General features: G+C 45.3%; 1 protein-coding gene across 2 annotated transcripts in view; it reads right to left on the bottom strand.

Annotated features, from left to right (window-relative positions):
- CUNH17orf114 (chromosome unknown C17orf114 homolog) overlaps positions 1–2,215 on the bottom strand; it is a 34,245-nt gene extending 32,030 nt beyond the window's left edge. For both annotated transcript variants that reach the window (XR_012251155.1, XM_073651018.1), the window contains exon 1: positions 2,057–2,215. The gene's annotated coding sequence lies outside the window, so the exon portion shown is untranslated. The remainder of the gene's footprint in view (positions 1–2,056) is intronic.
- Between the last annotated feature and the right edge of the window lie 21,987 nt (positions 2,216–24,202).

The following is a 24,202-nucleotide window of genomic DNA, read 5'->3' as shown; positions in this document are numbered from 1 at the left end:
CATACACACACACACACTATCTGTATCATACACACATTATCTGTATCATACACACACATTATCTGTATCATACACACACACACTATCTGTATCATACACACACATTATCTGTATCATACACACACACACTATCTGTATCATACACACACACTATCTGTATCATACACACATTATCTGTATCATACACACACATTATCTGTATCATACACACACACATTATCTGTATCATACACACACACATTATCTGTATCATACACACACACACTATCTGTATCATACACACACACTATCTGTATCATACACACACACACACTATCTGTATCATACACACACACACACTATCTGTATCATACACACACACTATCTGTATCATACACACACACTATCTGTATCCTACACACACACTATCTGTATCATACACACACACCATCTGTATCATACACACACACTATCTGTATCATACACACACACTATCTGTATCCTACACACACACTATCTGTATCCTACACACACACTATCTGTATCATACACACGCACATTATCTGTATCATACACACGCACATTATCTGTATCATACACACGCACATTATCTGTATCATACACACACACACTATCTGTATCATACACACACACACTATCTGTATCATACACACACACATTATCTGTATCATACACACACACTATCTGTATCATACACACACACACTATCTGTATCATACACACACACACTATCTGTATCATACACACACACATTATCTGTATCATACACACACACACACTATCTGTATCATACACACACACTATCTGTATCATACACACACACTATCTGTATCATACACACACACTATCTGTATCATACACACACTATCTGTATCATACACACACATTATCTGTATCACACACACACACACACACACTATCTGTATCATACACACACACATTATCTGTATCATACACACACATTATCTGTATCATACACACACATTATCTGTATCATACACACACACACACTATCTGTATCATACACACTATCTGTATCATACACACACATTATCTGTATCATACACACACATTATCTGTATCATACACACACACTATCTGTATCATACACACACACTATCTGTATCATACACACACACTATCTGTATCATACACACACATTATCTGTATCATACACACACATTATCTGTATCATACACACACACTATCTGTATCATACACACACACTATCTGTATCATACACACACACTATCTGTATCATACACACACACTATCTGTATCATACACACACACTATCTGTATCATACACACACACTATCTGTATCATACACACACACTATCTGTATCATACACACGCACATTATCTGTATCATACACACGCACATTATCTGTATCATACACACGCACATTATCTGTATCATACACACACACACACACACTATCTGTATCATACACACACACTATCTGTATCATACACACACACTATCTGTATCATACACACACACTATCTGTATCATACACACACACTATCTGTATCATACACACACACTATCTGTATCATACACACACACTATCTGTATCATACACACACACTATCTGTATCATACACACACACTATCTGTATCATACACACACACTATCTGTATCATACACACGCACATTATCTGTATCATACACACGCACATTATCTGTATCATACACACGCACATTATCTGTATCATACACACACACACACACACACTATCTGTATCATACACACACACTATCTGTATCATACACACACACATTATCTGTATCATACACACACATCTGTATCACACACACACACTATCTGTGTCATACACTCGCTTACAACACGCATCTTGCACATATGTGCTCTCGCAATCTTCGTCACACTATCTGCCATGTACAGACACACAATATGAGTCCTGCACACACAATCTCTGCACACAATCTGGGCTTGTTCTGTGTCACACCCTCACACAATCTGTGCTGTACCCAGCCACCATAATCTGCTGGATCACATAAGAAATCATTAAGAGGACGGCAGCCTTACCCGATGTCTCCTCTCCAGAGCAGTTATCCCAGTTCACACTTTGCCAGACTGAGTGTGTGTGTGTATATATGTGTATGTGTGTGTGTGTCATATGACACTCCTCCCTCCACTGCTCCCTACCTAATCTTAGCTCCCTTATCTCCTGTGCACACAGGACACTGCCCCTTTAACTATTACCATACATTAAATGCATGCCTCTGTATGACCTGAGCTACTTATATGAAGGACACTGTCCCTTTAAAAGGCAAGTTACATAATGTATACATAAACCGGCGCACACAATAATGTCCCTTTAACAACTAGTGAAATATAAGCAGCAGAACTTATAATGTAGACGATCTATAGAGAACTCTGCGCCTTCTAATACACAGGCATCAGAAATCTGCCCCTCTATCTAATACACAGGCATCAGAAATCTGCCCCTCAAATACACAGGCATCAGAAATCTGCCCCTCTATCTAATACACAGGCATCAGAAATCTGCCCCTCTATCTAATACACAGGCATCAGAAATCTGCCCCTCAAATACACAGGCATCAGAAATCTGCCCCTCTATCTAATACACAGGCATCAGAAATCTGCCCCTCAAATACACAGGCATCAGAAATCTGCCCCTCTATCTAATACACAGGCATCAGAAATCTGCCCCTCTATCTAATACACAGGCATCAGAAATCTGCCCCTCAAATACACAGGCATCAGAAATCTGCCCCTCTATCTAATACACAGGCATCAGAAATCTGCCCCTCAAATACACAGGCATCAGAAATCTGCCCCTCTATCTAATACACAGGCATCAGAAATATGCCCCTCTATCTAATACACAGGCATCAGAAATCTGCCCCTCTATCTAATACACCGACATCAGAAATCTGCCCCTCTATCTAATACACCGACATCAGAAATCTGCCCCTCAAATACACAGGCATCAGAAATCTGCCCCTCTATCTAATACACAGACATTTCCTTCACTGTATAAGGACAGTTTAATGCTAAGTATTGGATCCCTCGCTGTTTTTGTAAGTTTACCCACTGACAGAGACATGAACAGTCTATAATTTTACGGGTAGGTTAATTTTACCATTGAGAGATAGAATATCCAAAAAACATCAAGAAAATCACATTGTATAAATTAGATAAATTTATTTGCAGTTTGCAGTGAGAAATAAGTATTTGATCCCCTACAAACCATTATGAGTTCTGGCTCCTACAGACCAGTTAGACGCTCCTAATCAACTCGTTACCTGCATTAGACAGCTGTCTTAGGCTGGGTGCCCACGTTGCGTATTACAAGCGTATATGCTGTGGAATTTCCTCAGCGTAAACGCTTGTAAAACGCATGTAGATCCGCACCCCATGGTCCCCAATGGCATTCCACAATGTCAGTGCCCATGCTGCGGATTTTTCAAAAATCCGCAGCATGTTCATTAATTTTGCGGAAGCGCTGCGGAATCAATGTGCGGATGGTACCCAGGTCTGGAGGAGAGGAGACTCTCCTCCAGACCTGGGTACCAAAGAACCTGTAAAAAAAAGAATAAAATAAAGTTTATACTTATCTTCTGATGTTTTCCCTCCGTCGCGCTGTTGTGTGAAGGACCTGCCACGTCATGAGTCATGTGACCCATCACATGACTCAATGACATCACCGCAGGTCCTGCACACAACAGCGTGAGCCGCTCAAGACTCCGGACGGGGCACAGAATGTATCGGTAGGCGAGTATAAACTTTATTTTTTTATTTTTTACCATTCTGATTCTTTTTTTTAACTATTACTTGGTCACACTATATAAATCCATCTCGGCTGCCGGTTGCATGGATTTATATAGTGTGAACAAGTTGTCAAGCACTTTGCCAAGTGATGCTAAAATCACTTGGAGAAGTGCTTGATAACCCGCATGCAGAAATGCATGCAAAGACGCCTCACAAACGCTTCTACCTGGCGGGAAAACCGCATGTAATATCCGCATGCGATTTTCCCGCCAGGGAGAAGCGTAAAAAATATGCTTCAGGTCCGCAACGTGGGCACATAGCCTTACATAGTCACCTGTATAAAAGACTCCTGTCCACAGAATCAGTCAGACTCTAACCTCTACAACATGGGCAAGACCAAAGAGCTTTCTAAGGATGTCAGGGACAAGATCATAGACCTGCACAAAGCTGGAATGGGCTACAAAACCATAAGTAAGACGCTGGGTGAGAAGAAGACAACTGTTGGTGCAATAGTAAGAAATACAAAATGACTGTCAATCGACATCGATCTGGGGCACCATGCAAAATCTCACCTTGTGGGGTATCCTTGATCATGAGGAAGGTGAGAGATCAGCCTAAAACTACATGGGGGGATCTTGTTAATGATCTCAAGGCAGCTGGGACCACAGTCACCAAGAAAACCATTGGTAACACATTACACCTTACAGGTTTAAAATCCTGCAGTGCCCACAAGGTCCTCCTGCTCAAGAAGGCACATGTGCAGGCCCGTCTGAAGTTTGCCAATGACCACCTGGATGATTCTGTGAGTTATTAGGAGAAGGTGCTGTGGTCAGATGAGGCCAAAATTGAGCTCTTTGGCATTAACTCAACTCACCATGTTTGGAGGAATAAGAAGGATGAGTTCAACCCTAAGAACATCGTTCCAACCATGAAGCATGGTGGGGGAAACATTATACTTTGGGGGTGCTTTTCTGCAAAGGGGACATGGCAACTGCACCGTACTGAAGGGAAGATGGATGGGGTCATGTATCATGAGATTTTGGCTAACAACCTCCTTCCCTCAGTAAGAGCATTAAAGATGGGTAGTGGCTGCGTCTTCCAGCAAGACAATGACCCAAAACACAGCCAGGGCAGCTAAGGAGTGGCTCAAAAAGAATCACATTAAGGTCATGGAGTGGCCTAGCCAGTCTCCATATCTTAATCCCATAGAAAATTTATGGAGGGAGTTGAAGCTCCGAGTTGCCAAGTGACAGCCTCAAAATCTGAATGATTGAGAGATCTGTAAATTCCTCCTGACATGTGCGCAACCCTCCTCATCCACTACAAAAAACATCACTGCTGTGCTTGTCAACAAGGGTTTTGCCACCAAGTATTAAGTGCTGCTTGTCAGAGTAATCAAATACTTATTTCTCACTGTAAAATGCAAAAAAAATGTATCTAATTTATACAATGTGATTTTCTTGAATTTTTTGGGGGGATATTCTATCTCTCAATCTTAAAATTAACCTTCCCCTTAAAATTATAGACTGTTCATGTCTTAGTCAGTGGGCAAACTTACAAAAACAGCAAGGGATCAAATAATTATTTCCTTCACTGTATCTAATAAATCAGATCACTGTCCCCCTCCTAATACACACACACACCAGATAACTGCTCCTCCTAATACACACACATCAGATCACTGTCCCCCTCCTAATACACACACATCAGATCTCTGTCCCCCTCCTAATACACACACATCAGATAACTGCTCCTCCTAACACACACACATCAGATCACTGTCCCCCTCCTAATACACACACATCAGATCACTGCTCTCTCCTAATACACACACATCAGATTACAACCCCCTCCTAATACACACACATCAGATCACTGTCCCCCTCCTAATACACACACATCAGATCACTGCTCCCTCCTAATACACACACATCAGATCACTGCTCCCTCCTAATACACACACATCAGATCACTGCTCCCTCCTAATATACACACATCAGATCACTGCCCCCTCCTAATACACACACATCAGATCACTGCTCCCTCCTAATACACACACATCAGATCACTGCTCCCTCCTAATACACACACATCAGATCACTGCTCCCTCCTAATACACACACATCAGATCACTGCCCCCTCCTAATACAGACACATCAGATCACTGCCCCTCCTAATGCACACACATCAGATCACTGCTCCCTCCTATTACACACACATCAGATCACTGCTCCCTCCTAATATACACACATCAGATCACTGCCCCATCCTAATACACACATCAGATCACTGCTCCCTCCTAATATACACACATCAGATCACTGCCCCCTCCTAATACACACACATCAGATCACTGCCCCCTCCTAATACACACACATCAGATCACTACCCCCTCCTAATACACACACATCAGATCACTGTCCCCCTCCTAATACACACACATCAGATCACTGCTCCCTCCTAATATACACACATCAGATCACTGCCCCCTCCTAATACACACACATCAGATCACTGCTCCCTCCTAATACACACACATCAGATCACTGCTCCCTCCTATTACACACACATCAGATCACTGCCCCACCTAATACACACACATCAGATCTCTGCTCTCTCTTATTACACACACATCAGATCACTGCCCCTCCTAATACACACACATCAGATCTCTGCTCTCTCTTATTACACACGCATCAGATCACTGCTCTCTCCTAATACACACACATCAGATCACTGCTCCTCCTAATACACACACATCAGATCACTGCCCCTCCTAATACACACACATCAGATCTCTGCTCTCTCCTAATACACACACATCAGATCACTGCTCTCTCCTATTACACACACATCAGATCACTGCCCCTCCTAATCCACACACATCAGATCACTGCTCTCTCCTAATACACACACATCAGATCACTGCTCCTCCTAATACACACACATCAGATCACTGCCCCCTCCTAATACACACACATCAGATCACTGCCCCTCCTAATGCACACACATCAGATCACTGCCCCCTCCTAATGCACACATCAGATCACTGCCCCACCTAATCCACACACATCAGATCACTGCCCCCTCCTAATGCACACATCAGATCACTGTCCCACCTAATCCACACACATCAGATCTCTGCTCTCTCTTATGACACCCACATCAGATCACTGCCCCTCCTAATACACACACATCAGATCAATGCTCTCTCCTATTACACACACATCAGATCACTGCCCCTCCTAATCCACACACATCAGATCACTGCTCTCTCCTAATACACACACATCAGATCACTGCTCCTCCTAATACACACACATCAGATCACTGCCCCCTCCTACTAATACACACACATCAGATCACTGCCCCCTCCTAATGCACACATCAGATCACTGCCCCTCCTAATCCACACACATCAGATCTCTGCTCTCTCTTATTACATACACATCAGATCACTGCCCCCTCCTAATACACACACATCAGATCACTGCTCTCTCCTATTACACACACATCTGATCACTGCCCCTCCTAATACACACACATCAGATCACTGCCCCCTCCTAATACACACACATCAGATCACTGCTCTCTCCTATTACACACACATCTGATCACTGCCCCTCCTAATACACACACATCAGATCACTGCTCTCTCCTAATACACACACATCAGATCACTGCTCCCTCCTAATGCACACACATCAGATCACTGCTCTCTCCTAATACACACACATCAGATCACTGCCCCCTCCTTATACACACACATCAGATAACTGCCCTCTCCTAATACATACACATCAGATCACTGCCCTCTCCTAATACATACACATCAGATCACTGCCCCCTCCTAATACACACACATCAGATCACTGCTCTCTCCTAATACACACACATCAGATCACTGCCCCCTCCTAATACACACACATCAGATCACTGCCCCCTCCTAATACACACACATCAGATCACTGCCCCCTCCTAATACACACACATCAGATCACTGCTCTCTCCTATTACACACACATAAGGTCACTGCCCCTCTTAATACACACACATCAGATCACTGCCCCCTCCTAATACACACACATCAGATAACTGCTCTCTCCTATTACACACACATCAGATCACTGCCCCACCTAATCCACACACATCAGATCACTGCCCCCTCCTAATGCACACATGAGATCACTGCCCCACCTAATCCACACACATCAGATCTCTGCTCTCTCTTATTACACACACATCAGATCACTGCCCCTCCTAATACACACACATCAGATCACTGCTCTCTCCTAATACACACACATCAGATCACTGCCCCCTCCTAATACACACACATCAGATCACTGCTCCCTCCTAATACACACACATCAGATCACTGCCCCCTCCTAATACACACACATCAGATCACTGCCCCCTCCTAATACACACACATCAGATCACTGCTCTCTCCTAATACACACACATTAGATCACTGCTCTCTCCTAATACATACACATCAGATCACTGCTCCTCCTAATACACACACATCAGATCACTGCTCCCTCCTAATACACACACATCAGATCACTGCCCCACCTAATACACACACATCAGATCTCTGCTCTCTCTTATTACACACACATCAGATCACTGCCCCCCGTAATACACACACATCAGCTCACTGCTCTCTCCTATTACACACACATCAGAACACTGCTCTCTCCTATTACACACATCAGATCACTGCTCCTCCTAATACACACACATCAGATCACTGCCCCTCCTAATCCACACACATCAGATCACTGCCCCCTCCTAATACACACACATCAGATCACTGCCCCCTCCTAATGCACACATCAGATCACTGCCCCACCTAATCCACACACATCAGATCACTGCCCCACCTAATCCACACACATCAGATCTCTGCTCTCTCTTATTACACACACATCAGATCACTGCTCTCTCCTAATACACACACATCAGATCACTGCTGTCTCCTAATACACACACATCAGATCACTGCCCCCTCCTAATACACACACATCAGATCACTGCCCCTCCTAATCCACACACATCAGATCACTGCTCCCTCCTAATGCACACACATCAGATCACTGCCCCCTCCTAATCCACACACATCAGATCACTGCCCCACCTAATCCACACACATCAGATCTCTGGTCTCTTATTACACACACATCAGATCACTGCCCCCTCCTAATACACACATCAGATCACTGCCCCCTCCTAATCCACACACATCAGATCACTGCCCCCTCCTAATCCACACTCATCAGATCACTGCCCCACCTAATCCACACACATCAGATCTCTGCTCTCTCTTATTACACACACTTCAGATCACTGCTCTCTCCTAATACACACACATCAGATCACTGCTCTCTCCTATTACACACACATCAGATCACTGCCCCTCCTAATACATACACATCAGATCACTGCCCCCTCCTAATACACACACATCAGATCACTGCTCTCTCCTATTACACACACATCAGATCACTGCCCCTCCTAATACACACACATCAGATCACTGCCCCCTCCTAATACACACACATCAGATCACTGCTCTCTCCTATTACACACACATCAGATCACTGCCCCACCTAATCCACACACATCAGATCACTGCCCCCTCCTAATGCACACATCAGATCACTGCCCCACCTAATCCACACACATCAGATCTCTGCTCTCTCTTATTACACACACATCAGATCACTGCCCCTCCTAATACACACACATCAGATCACTGCCCCCTCCTAATACACACACATCAGATCACTGCTCTCTGCTAATACACACACATCAGATCACTGCTCTCTCCTATTACACACACATCAGATCACTGCCCCTCCTAATACACACACATCAGATCACTGCCCCTCCTAATCCACACACATCTGATCACTGCTCTCTCCTATTACACACACATCAGATCACTGCTCCCTCCTAATACACACACATCAGATCACTGCTCCCTCCTAATACACACATCAGATCACTGCCCCTCCTAATACACACACATCAGATCACTGCTCCTCCTAATACACACACATCAGATTACTGCCCCCTCCTAATACACACACATCAGATCACTGCCCCACCTAATCCACACACATCAGATCTCTGCTCTCTCTTATTACACACACATCAGACACTGCTCCCTCCTAATACACACACATCAGATCACTGCTCCCTCCTAATGCACACACATCAGATCACTGCTCTCTCCTAATACACACACATCAGATCACTGCTCCCTCCTAATACACACACATCAGATCACTGCTCTCTCCTAATACACACACATCAGATCACTGCTCCCTCCCAATACACACACATCAGATCACTGCTCTCTCCTAATACACACACATCAGATCACTGCTCCCTCCTAATACACACACATCAGATCACTGCTCCCTCCTAATACACACACATCAGATCACTGCTCCCTCCTAATACACACATCAGATCACTGCTCCCTCCTAATACACACATCAGATCACTGCCCTCTCCTAATACACACATCAGATCACTGCCCCCTCCTAATATACACACATCAGATCACTGCCCTCTCCTAATGCACACATCAGATTACTGCCCCACCTAATCCACACACATCAGATCACTGCCCCCTCCTAATGCACACATCAGATCACTGCCCCCTCCTAATGCACACATCAGATCACTGCCCCCTCCTAATACAGACACATCAGATCACTGCTCTCTCCTATTACACACACATCAGATCACTGCCCCCTCCTAATACACACACATCAGATCACTGCTCTCTCCTATTACACACACATCAGATCAAAGCCCCTCCTAATACATACACATCAGATCACTGCCCCCTCCTAATACACACACATCAGATCACTGCTCTCTCCTATTACACACACATCAGATCACTGCCCCCTCCAAATACACACACATCAGATCACTGCTCTCTCCTATTACACACACATCAGATCACTGCCCCCTCCTAATACATACACATCAGATCACTGCCCCCTCCTAATACACACACATCAGATCACTGCCCCCTCCTAATCCACACACATCAGATCACTGCCCCACCTAATCCACACACATCAGATCTCTGCTCTCTCTTATTACACACACATCAGATCACTGCTCTCTCCTAATACACACACATCAGATCACTGCTCTCTCCTATTACACACACATCAGATCACTGCCCCTTCCTAATACACACACATCAGATCACTGCTCTCTCCTATTACACACACATCAGATCACTGCCCCCTCCTAATACACACACATCAGATCACTGCCCCCTCCTAATACACACACATCAGATCACTGCTCTCTCCTAATGCACACATCAGATCACTGCCCCACCTAATCCACACACATCAGATCTCTGCTCTCTCTTATTACACACACATCAGATCACTGCCCCTCCTAATACACACACATCAGATCACTGCCCCCTCCTAATACACACACATCAGATCACTGCTCTCTCCTATTACACACACATCAGATCACTGCCCCCTCCTAATACACACACACATCAGATCACTGCCCCCTCCTAATACACACACATCAGATCACTGCCCCCTCCTAATACACACACATCTGATCACTGCCCCCTCCTAATACACACACATCAGATCACTGCTCTCTCCTATTACACACACATCAGATCACTGCCCCACCTAATCCACACACATCAGATCACTGCCCCCTCCTAATGCACACATCAGATCACTGCCCCACCTAATCCACACACATCAGATCTCTGCTCTCTCTTATTACACACACATCAGATCACTGCCCCTCCTAATACACACACATCAGATCACTGCCCCCTCCTAATACACACACATCAGATCACTGCTCTCTCCTAATACACACACATCAGATCACTGCTCTCTCCTATTACACACACATAAGATCACTGCCCCTCCTAATACACACAAATCAGATCACTGCCCCTCCTAATCCACACACATCTGATCACTGCTCTCTCCTATTACACACACATCAGATCACTGCTCCCTCCTAATACACACACATCAGATCACTGCCCCTCCTAATCCACACACATCTGATCACTGCTCTCTCCTAATACACACACATCAGATCACTGCTCCCTCCTAATACACACACATCAGATCACTGCTCCCTCCTAATGCACGCACATCAGATCACTGCCCCCTCCTATTACACACACATCAGATCACTGCTCCCTCCTAATACACACAAATCAGATCACTGCTCTCTCCTAATACACACACATCAGATCACTGCTCTCTCCTAATACACACACATCAGATCACTGCTCCCTCCTAATACACACACATCAGATCACTGCTCTCTCCTAATACACACACATCAGATCACTGCTCCCTCCTAATACACACACATCAGATCACTGCTACCTCCTAATACACACACATCAGATCACTGCTCTCTCCTAATACACACACATCAGATCACTGCTCCCTCCTAATACACACACATCAGATCACTGCTCCCTCCTAATACACACACATCAGATCACTGCTCTCTCCTAATACACACACATCAGATCACTGCTCTCTCCTAATACACACACATCAGATCACTGCCCCCTCCTATTACACACACATCAGATCACTGCTCTCTCCTAATACACACACATCAGATCACTGCTCCCTCCTAATACACACACATCAGATCACTGCTCTCTCCTAATACACACACATCAGATCACTGCTCCCTCCTAATACACACAAATCAGATCACTGCTCTCTCCTAATACACACACATCAGATCACTGCTCTCTCCTAATACACACACATCAGATCACTGCTCCCTCCTAATACACACACATCAGATCACTGCTCCCTCCTAATACACAAATCAGATCACTGCTTCCTCCTAATACACACATCAGATCACTGCCCTCTCCTAATACACACATCAGATCACTGCCCCCTCCTAATATACACACATCAGATCACTTCCCTCTCCTAATGCACACATCAGATCACTGCTCCCTCCTAATACAGACACATCAGATCACTGCCCCCTCCTAATCCACACACATCAGATCACTGCCCCCTCCTAATGCACACATCAGATCACTTCCCCCTCCTAATACAGACACATCAGATCACTGCCCCCTCCTAATACATACACATCAGATCACTGCTCTCTCCTATTACACACACATCAGATCACTGCCCCTCCTAATACACACACATCAGATCACTGCTCTCTCCTATTACACACACAACAGATCACTGCCCCTCCTAATACATACACATCAGATCACTGCCCCCTCCTAATGCACACATCAGATCACTGCCCCTCCTAATACAGACACATCAGATCACTGCCCCCTCCTAATACATACACATCAGATCACTGCCCTCTCCTATTACACACACATCAGATCACTGCCGCACCTAATCCACACACATCAGATCACTGCTCTCTCTTATTACACACACATCAGATCACTGCTCTCTCCTATTACACAAACATCAGATCACTGCCCCTCCTAATGCACACACATCAGATCACTGCTCTCTCCTAATACACACACATCAGATCACTGCCCCCTCCTAATACACACACATCAGATAACTGCCCTCTCCTAATACATACACATCAGATCACTGCCCTCTCCTAATACATACACATCAGATCACTGCCCCCTCCTAATACACACACATCAGATCACTGCTCTCTCCTAATACACACACATCAGATCACTGCCCCCTCCTAATACACACACATCAGATCACTGCCCCCTCCTAATACACACACATCAGATCACTGCTCTCTCCTATTACACACACATCAGATCACTGCCCCTCTTAATACACACACATCAGATCACTGCCCCCTCCTAATACACACACATCAGATAACTGCTCTCTCCTATTACACACACATCAGATCACTGCCCCACCTAATCCACACACATCAGATCACTGCCCCCTCCTAATGCACACATGAGATCACTGCCCCACCTAATCCACACACATCAGATCTCTGCTCTCTCTTATTACACACACATCAGATCACTGCCCCTCCTAATACACACACATCAGATCACTGCCCCCTCCTAATACACACACATCAGATCACTGCTCTCTCCTAATACACACACATCAGATCACTGCCCCCTCCTAATACACACACATCAGATCACTGCTCCCTCCTAATACACACACATCAGATCACTGCCCCCTCCTAATACACACACATCAGATCACTGCCCCCTCCTAATACACACACATCAGATCACTGCTCTCTCCTAATACACACATTAGATCACTGCTCTCTCCTAATACATACACATCAGATCACTGCTCCTCCTAATACACACACATCAGATCACTGCTCCCTCCTAATACACACACATCAGATCACTGCCCCACCTAATACACACACATCAGATCTCTGCTCTCTCTTATTACACACACATCAGACCACTGCCCCTCCTAATACACACACATCAGCTCACTGCTCTCTCCTATTACACACACATCAGATCACTGCTCTCTGCTATTACACACACACATCAGATCACTGCTCCTCCTAATACACACACATCAGATCACTGCCCCTCCTAATCCACACACATCAGATCACTGCCCCCTCCTAATACACACACATCAGATCACTGCCCCCTCCTAATGCACACATCAGATCACTGCCCCACCTAATCCACACACATCAGATCACTGCCCCACCTAATCCACACACATCAGATCTCTGCTCTCTCTTATTACACACACATCAGATCACTGCTCTCTCCTAATACACACACATCAGATCACTGCTCTCTCCTAATACACACACATCAGATCACTGCCCCCTCCTAATACACACACATCAGATTACTGCCCCTCCTAATCCACACACATCAGATCACTGCTCCCTCCTAATGCACACACATCAGATCACTGCCCCCTCCTAATCCACACACATCAGATCACTGCCCCACCTAATCCACACACATCAGATCTCTGCTCTCTTATTACACACACATCAGATCACTGCCCCCTCCTAATACACACATCAGATCACTGCCCCCTCCTAATCCACACACATCAGATCACTGCCCCACCTAATCCACACACATCAGATCTCTGCTCTCTCTTATTACACACACATCAGATCACTGCTCTCTCCTAATACACACACATCAGATCACTGCTCTCTCCTATTACACACACATCAGATCACTGCCCCTCCTAATACATACACATCAGATCACTGCCCCCTCCTAATACACACACATCAGATCACTGCTCTCTCCTATTACACACACATCAGATCACTGCCCCTCCTAATACACACACATCAGATCACTGCCCCCTCCTAATACACACACATCAGATCACTGCTCTCTCCTATTACACACACATCAGATCACTGCCCCACCTAATCCACACACATCAGATCACTGCCCCCTCCTAATGCACACATCAGATCACTGCCCCACCTAATCCACACACATCAGATCTCTGCTCTCTCTTATTACACACACATCAGATCACTGCCCCCTCCTAATACACACACATCAGATCACTGCTCTCTGCTAATACACACACATCAGATCACTGCTCTCTCCTATTACACACACATCAGATCACTGCCCCTCCTAATACACACACATCAGATCACTGCCCCTCCTAATCCACACACATCTGATCACTGCTCTCTCCTATTACACACACATCAGATCACTGCTCCCTCCTAATACACACATCAGATCACTGCCCCTCCTAATACACACACATCAGATCACTGCTCCTCCTAATACACACACATCAGATTACTGCCCCCTCCTAATACACACACATCAGATCACTGCCCCCTCCTAATGCACACATCAGATCACTGCCCCACCTAATCCACACACATCAGATCACTGCCCCACCTAATCCACACACATCAGATCTCTGCTCTCTCTTATTACACACACATCAGACACTGCTCCCTCCTAATACACACACATCAGATCACTGCTCCCTCCTAATGCACACACATCAGATCACTGCTCTCTCCTAATACACACACATCAGATCACTGCTCCCTCCTAATACACACACATCAGATCACTGCTCTCTCCTAATACACACACATCAGATCACTGCTCCCTCCCAATACACACACATCAGATCACTGCTCTCTCCTAATACACACACATCAGATCACTGCTCCCTCCTAATACACACATCAGATCACTGCTCCCTCCTAATACACACATCAGATCACTGCCCTCTCCTAATACACACATCAGATCACTGCCCCCTCCTAATATACACACATCAGATCACTGCCCTCTCCTAATGCACACATCAGATTACTGCCCCACCTAATCCACACACATCAGATCACTGCCCCCTCCTAATGCACACATCAGATCACTGCCCCCTCCTAATACAGACACATCAGATCACTGCCCCCTCCTAATACATACACATCAGATCACTGCTCTCTCCTATTACACACACATCAGATCACTGCCCCTCCTAATACACACACATCAGATCACTGCTCTCTCCTATTACACACACATCAGATCACTGCCCCTCCTAATACATACACATCAGATCACTGCCCCCTCCTAATACACACACATCAGATCACTGCTCTCTCCTATTACACACACATCAGATCACTGCCCCCTCCTAATACACACACATCAGATCACTGCTCTCTCCTATTACACACACATCAGATCACTGCCCCCTCCTAATACATACACATCAGATCACTGCCCCCTCCTAATACACACACATCAGATCACTGCCCCCTCCTAATACACACATCAGATCACTGCCCCCTCCTAATCCACACACATCAGATCTCTGCTCTCTCTTATTACACACACATCAGATCACTGCTCTCTCCTAATACACACACATCAGATCACTGCTCTCTCCTATTACACACACATCAGATCACTGCCCCCTCCTAATACACACACATCAGATCACTGCTCTCTCCTATTACACACACATCAGATCACTGCCCCCTCCTAATACACACACATCAGATCACTGCCCCCCCTAATACACACACATCAGATCACTGCTCTCTCCTAATGCACACATCAGATCACTGCCCCACCTAATCCACACACATCAGATCTCTGCTCTCTCTTATTACACACACATCAGATCACTGCCCCTCCTAATACACACACATCAGATCACTGCCCCCTCCTAATACACACACATCAGATCACTGCTCTCTCCTAGTACACACACATCAGATCACTGCCCCCTCCTAATACACACACATCAGATCACTGCCCCCTCCTAATACACACACATCAGATCACTGCCCCCTCCTAATACACACACATCTGATCACTGCCCCCTCCTAATACACACACATCAGATCACTGCTCTCTCCTATTACACACACATCAGATCACTGCCCCACCTAATCCACACACATCAGATCACTGCCCCCTCCTAATGCACACATCAGATCACTGCCCCACCTAATCCACACACATCAGATCTCTGCTCTCTCTTATTACACACACATCAGATCACTGCCCCTCCTAATACACACACATCAGATCACTGCCCCCTCCTAATACACACACATCAGATCACTGCTCTCTCCTAATACACACACATCAGATCACTGCTCTCTCCTATTACACACACATCAGATCACTGCCCCTCCTAATACACACAAATCAGATCACTGCCCCTCCTAATCCACACACATCTGATCACTGCTCTCTCCTATTACACACACATCAGATCACTGCTCCCTCCTAATACACACACATCAGATCACTGCCCCTCCTAATCCACACACATCTGATCACTGCTCTCTCCTAATACACACACATCAGATCACTGCTCCCTCCTAATACACACACATCAGATCACTGCTCCCTCCTAATGCACGCACATCAGATCACTGCCCCCTCCTATTACACACACATCAGATCACTGCTCCCTCCTAATACACACAAATCAGATCACTGCTCTCTCCTAATACACACACATCAGATCACTGCTCTCTCCTAATACACACACATCAGATCACTGCTCCCTCCTAATACACACACATCAGATCACTGCTCTCTCCTAATACACACACATCAGATCACTGCTCCCTCCTAATACACACACATCAGATCACTGCTACCTCCTAATACACACACATCAGATCACTGCTCTCTCCTAATACACACACATCAGATCACTGCTCCCTCCTAATACACACACATCAGATCACTGCTCCCTCCTAATACACACACATCAGATCACTGCTCTCTCCTAATACACACACATCAGATCACTGCTCTCTCCTAATACACACACATCAGATCACTGCCCCCTCCTATTACACACACATCAGATCACTGCTCTCTCCTAATACACACACATCAGATCACTGCTCCCTCCTAATACACACACATCAGATCACTGCTCTCTCCTAATACACACACATCAGATCACTGCTCCCTCCTAATACACACAAATCAGATCACTGCTCTCTCCTAATACACACACATCAGATCACTGCTCTCTCCTAATACACACACATCAGATCACTGCTCCCTCCTAATACACACACATCAGATCACTGCTCCCTCCTAATACACAAATCAGATCACTGCTCCCTCCTAATACACACATCAGATCACTGCCCTCTCCTAATACACACATCAGATCACTGCCCCATCCTAATATACACACATCAGATCACTGCCCTCTCCTAATGCACACATCAGATCACTGCTCCCTCCTAATACAGACACATCAGATCACTGCCCCCTCCTAATCCACACACATCAGATCACTGCCCCCTCCTAATACACACACATCAGATCACTTCCCCCTCCTAATACAGACACATCAGATCACTGCCCCCTCCTAATACATACACATCAGATCACTGCTCTCTCCTATTACACACACATCAGATCACTGCCCCTCCTAATACACACACATCAGATCACTGCTCTCTCCTATTACACACACATCAGATCACTGCCCCTCCTAATACATACACATCAGATCACTGCCCTCTCCTAATGCACACATCAGATCACTGCCCCCTCCTAATACAGACACATCAGATCACTGCTCCCTCCTAATACACACAAATCAGATCACTGCTCTCTCCTAATACACACACATCAGATCACTGCTCTCTCCTAATACACACACATCAGATCACTGCTCCCTCCTAATACACACACATCAGATCACTGCTCTCTCCTAATACACACACATCAGATCACTGCTCCCTCCTAATACACACACATCAGATCACTGCTACCTCCTAATACACACACATCAGATCACTGCTCTCTCCTAATACACACACATCAGATCACTGCTCCCTCCTAATACACACACATCAGATCACTGCTCCCTCCTAATACACACACATCAGATCACTGCTCTCTCCTAATACACACACATCAGATCACTGCTCTCTCCTAATACACACACATCAGATCACTGCCCCCTCCTATTACACACACATCAGATCACTGCTCTCTCCTAATACACACACATCAGATCACTGCTCCCTCCTAATACACACACATCAGATCACTGCTCTCTCCTAATACACACACATCAGATCACTGCCCCTCCTAATACATACACATCAGATCACTGCCCTCTCCTAATGCACACATCAGATCACTGCCCCCTCCTAATACAGACACATCAGATCACTGCCCCCTCCTAATACATACACATCAGATCACTGCCCTCTCCTATTACACACACATCAGATCACTGCCGCACCTAATCCACACACATCAGATCACTGCTCTCTCTTATTACACACACATCAGATCACTGCTCTCTCCTATTACACAAACATCAGATCACTGCCCCTCCTAATACACACACATCAGATCACTGCTCTCTCCTATTACACACACATCAGATCACTGCCCCTCCTAATACATACACATCAGATCTCTGCTCTCTCTTATTACACACACATCAGACACTGCTCTCTCTTATTACACACACATCAGACACTGCTCCCTCCTAATACACACACATCAGATCACTGCTCCCTCCTAATACACACACATCAGATCACTGCTCTCTCCTATTACACACACATCAGATCACTGCCCCTCCTAATACATACACATCAGATCTCTGCTCTCTCCTAATACATTCACATCAGATCACTGCTACCTCCTAATACACAAACATCAGATCACTGCTCCCTCCTAATACACAAACATCAGATCACTGCTCTCTCTTATTAAACACACATCAGACACTGCTCCCTCCTAATACACACACATCAGATCACTGCTCCCTCCTAATACACACACATCAGATCACTGCTCCCTCCTAATACATACACATCAGATCACTGCTCCCTCCTAATACACACACATCAGATCACTACTCTCTCCTAATACACACACATCAGATGACTGCTCTCTCCTAATACACACACATCAGACACTGCTCCCTCCTAATACACACACATCAGATGACTGCTCTCTCTTATTACACACACATCAGACACTGCTCCCTCCTAATACACACACATCAGACACTGCTCCCTCCTAATACACACACATCAGATGACTGCTCTCTCCTAATACACACACATCAGACACTGCTCCCTCCTAATACACACACATCAGATGACTGCTCTCTCCTAATACACACTCATCAGATCACTGCTCTCTCCTAATACACACACATCAGATCACTTCTCCCTCCTAATACACACACATCAGATCACTGCTCCCTCCTAATACACACACATCAGATCACTGCTCTCTACTGATACACACACATAAGATCACTGCTCTCTCCTAATACACACATCAGATCACTGCTCCCTCCTAATACACACACATCAGATCACTGCTCCCTCCTAATACATACACATCAGATCACTGCTCTCTCCTAATACACACACATCACATTACTGCTCCCTCCTAATATACACACATCAGATCACTGCCCTCTCCTAATACATACACATCAGATCACTGCCCTCTCCTAATACATACACATCAGATCACTGCCCTCTCCTAATACATACACATCAGATCACTGGCCCCTCCTAATACATACACATCAGATCACTGCCCCTTCCTAATACACACACATCAGATCACTGCTCTCTCCTAATACATTCACATCAGATCACTGCTACCTCCTAATACCCAAACATCAGATCACTGCTCCCTCCTAATACACAAACATCAGATCACTGCTCTCTCTTATTACACACACATCAGACACTGCTCCCTCCTAATTCATACACATCAGATCACTGCCCTCTCCTAATACATACACATCAGATCACTGCCCCCTCCTAATACATACACATCAGATCACTGCCCCCTCCTAATACATACACATCAGATCACTGCCCCTTCCTAATACACACACATCAGATCACTGCCCCCTCCTAATACACACACATCAGATCACTGCTACCTCCTAATACATACACATCAGATCACTGCTCTCTCCTAATACATACACATCAGATCACTGCTCTCTCTTATTAAACACACATCAGATCACTGCTACCTCCTAATACACAAACATCAGACACTGCTCCCTCCTAATACACACACATCAGATGACTGCTCTCTCTTATTACACACACATCAGACACTGCTCCCTCCTAATACACACACATCAGACACTGCTCCCTCCTAATACACACACATCAGACACTGCTCCCTCCTAATACACAAACATCAGATCACTGCTCTCTCTTATTAAACACACATCAGACACTGCTCCCTCCTAATTCATACACATCAGATCACTGCCCTCTCCTAATACATACACATCAGATCACTGCCCTCTCCTAATACATACACATCAGATCACTGCCCTCTCCTAATACATACACATCAGATCACTGCCCCTCCTAATACATGCACATCAGATCACTGCCCCTCCTAATACATGCACATCAGATCACTGCCCCTCCTAATACATACACATCAGATCACTGCTCTCTCCTATTACACACACATCAGACACTGCTCTCTCCTAATACACACACATCAGACACTGCTCCCTCCTAATACACAAACATCAGATCACTGCTCTCTCCTAATACACACACATCAGATCCCTGCTCTCTCCTATTACACACACATCAGATCACTGCCCTCTCCTAATACACACACATCAGATCACTGCTCCTCCTAATAGATACACATCAGATCACTGCTCCCTCCTATTACACACACATCAGATCACTACCCCTCCTAATACACACACATCTGATCACTACCCCTGCTAATACACACACATCAGATCACTGCTCTCTCCTAATACATACACATCAGATCACTGCTCCCCCTAATACACACACATCAGATCACTGCTCTCTCCTAATACACACACATCAGACACTGCTCCCCCTAATACACACACATCAGATCACTGCTCCCTCCTAATACAGACACATCAGATCACTGCCCCCTCCTAATACACACACATCAGATCACTGCTCCCTCCTAATACAGACACATCAGATCACTGCCCCCTCCTAATACACACACATCAGATCACTGCTCCCTCCTAATAAAGACACATCAGATCACTGCCCCCTCCTAATACACACACATCAGATCACTGCTCTCTCTTAATACACACACATCAGATCACTGCTCCCTCCTAATACACACACATCAGATCACTGCCCCCTCCTAATACATACACATCAGATCACTGCTCTCTCCTAATACACACACACATCAGATCACTGCTCTCCTAATACACACACATCAGATCACTGCTCTCTCCTAATACACACACATCAGACACTGCTCCCTCCTAATTCATACACATCAGATCACTGCCCTCTCCTAATACACACATCAGATCACTGCCCTCTCCTAATACATACACATCAGATCACTGCCCTCTCCTAATACATACACATCAGATCACTGCTCTCTCCTAATACATACACATCAGATCACTGCTCTCTCCTAATACATACACATCAGATCACTGCCCTCTCCTAATACATACACATCAGACCACTGCCCTCTCCTAATACATACACATCAGATCACTGCCCCCTCCTAATACATACACATCAGATCACAGCCCCTCCTAATACATACACATCAGATCACTGCCCCTCCTAATACATACACATCAGATCACTGCTCTCTCCTATTACACACACATCAGACACTGCTCTCTCCTAATACACACACATCAGACACTGCTCCCTCCTAATACACAAACATCAGATCACTGCTCTCTCCTAATACACACACATCAGATCACTGCTCTCTCCTATTACACACACATCAGATCACTGCCCTCTCCTAATACACACACATCAGATCACTGCTCCTCCTAATACACACACATCAGACACTGCTCTCTCCTAATACACACACATCAGACACTGCTCCCTCCTAATACACAAACATCAGATCACTGCTCTCTCCTAATACACACACATCAGATCACTGCTCTCTCCTATTACACACACATCAGATCACTACCCCTCCTAATACACACACATCAGATCACTGCTCTCTCCTAATACATACACACCAGACACTGCTCCCCCCTAATACACACACATCAGATCACTGCTCCCTCCTAATATACACACATCAGATCACTGCTCTCTCCTAATACACACACATCAGACACTGCTCCCCCTAATACACACACATCAGATCACTGCTCCCTCCTAATACAGACACATCAGATCACTGCCCCCTCCTAATACACACACATCAGATCACTGCTCCCTCCTAATACAGACACATCAGATCACTGCCCCCTCCTAATACACACACATCAGATCACTGTTCCCTCCTAATACAGACACATCAGATCACTGCCCCCTCCTAATACACACACATCAGATCACTGCTCCCTCCTAATAAAGACACATCAGATCACTGCCCCCTCCTAATACACACACATCAGATCACTGCTCTCTCTTAATACACACACATCAGATCACTGCCCCCTCCTAATACACACACATCAGATCACTGCCCTCTCCTAATACATACACATCAGATCACTGCCCCCTCCTAATACACACACATCAGATCACTGCTCTCTCCTAATACACACACATCAGATCACTGCTCTCTCCTAATACACACACATCAGATCACTGCTACCTCCTAATACACACACATCAGACACTGTTCCTCCAAATTCACATATATCAGATCACTGCCTTCTCTTAATACACATGTGGCGCCCAGCTGCGCTTGGTACCACAGATCCTAGAAGGGTGTATTGATGGAATCCTCCACAAGAGGCCCCCATAAACATTCACACATCTTCACCTTCCACCTCAGATCATCAGAGGGAGCCCGTTAGGGATATAAATAGGGAAGGTGGAGCTAGGCAGTGCAGTCTAGCCAGAACAGAGTTCCTGCTCACAGTCAGAGAGGGACAG

The sequence above is a fragment of the Phyllobates terribilis genome, unplaced genomic scaffold, assembly GCF_046119375.1.
Source record: "Phyllobates terribilis strain yellow unplaced genomic scaffold, ASM4611937v1 Scaffold_11__3_contigs__length_659146591, whole genome shotgun sequence".
Lineage (NCBI taxonomy): Eukaryota > Metazoa > Chordata > Amphibia > Anura > Dendrobatidae > Phyllobates > Phyllobates terribilis.
The sequence above is the reverse complement of the archived record's forward strand: the minus strand, read 5'-3'. Positions and strand labels throughout refer to the sequence as shown.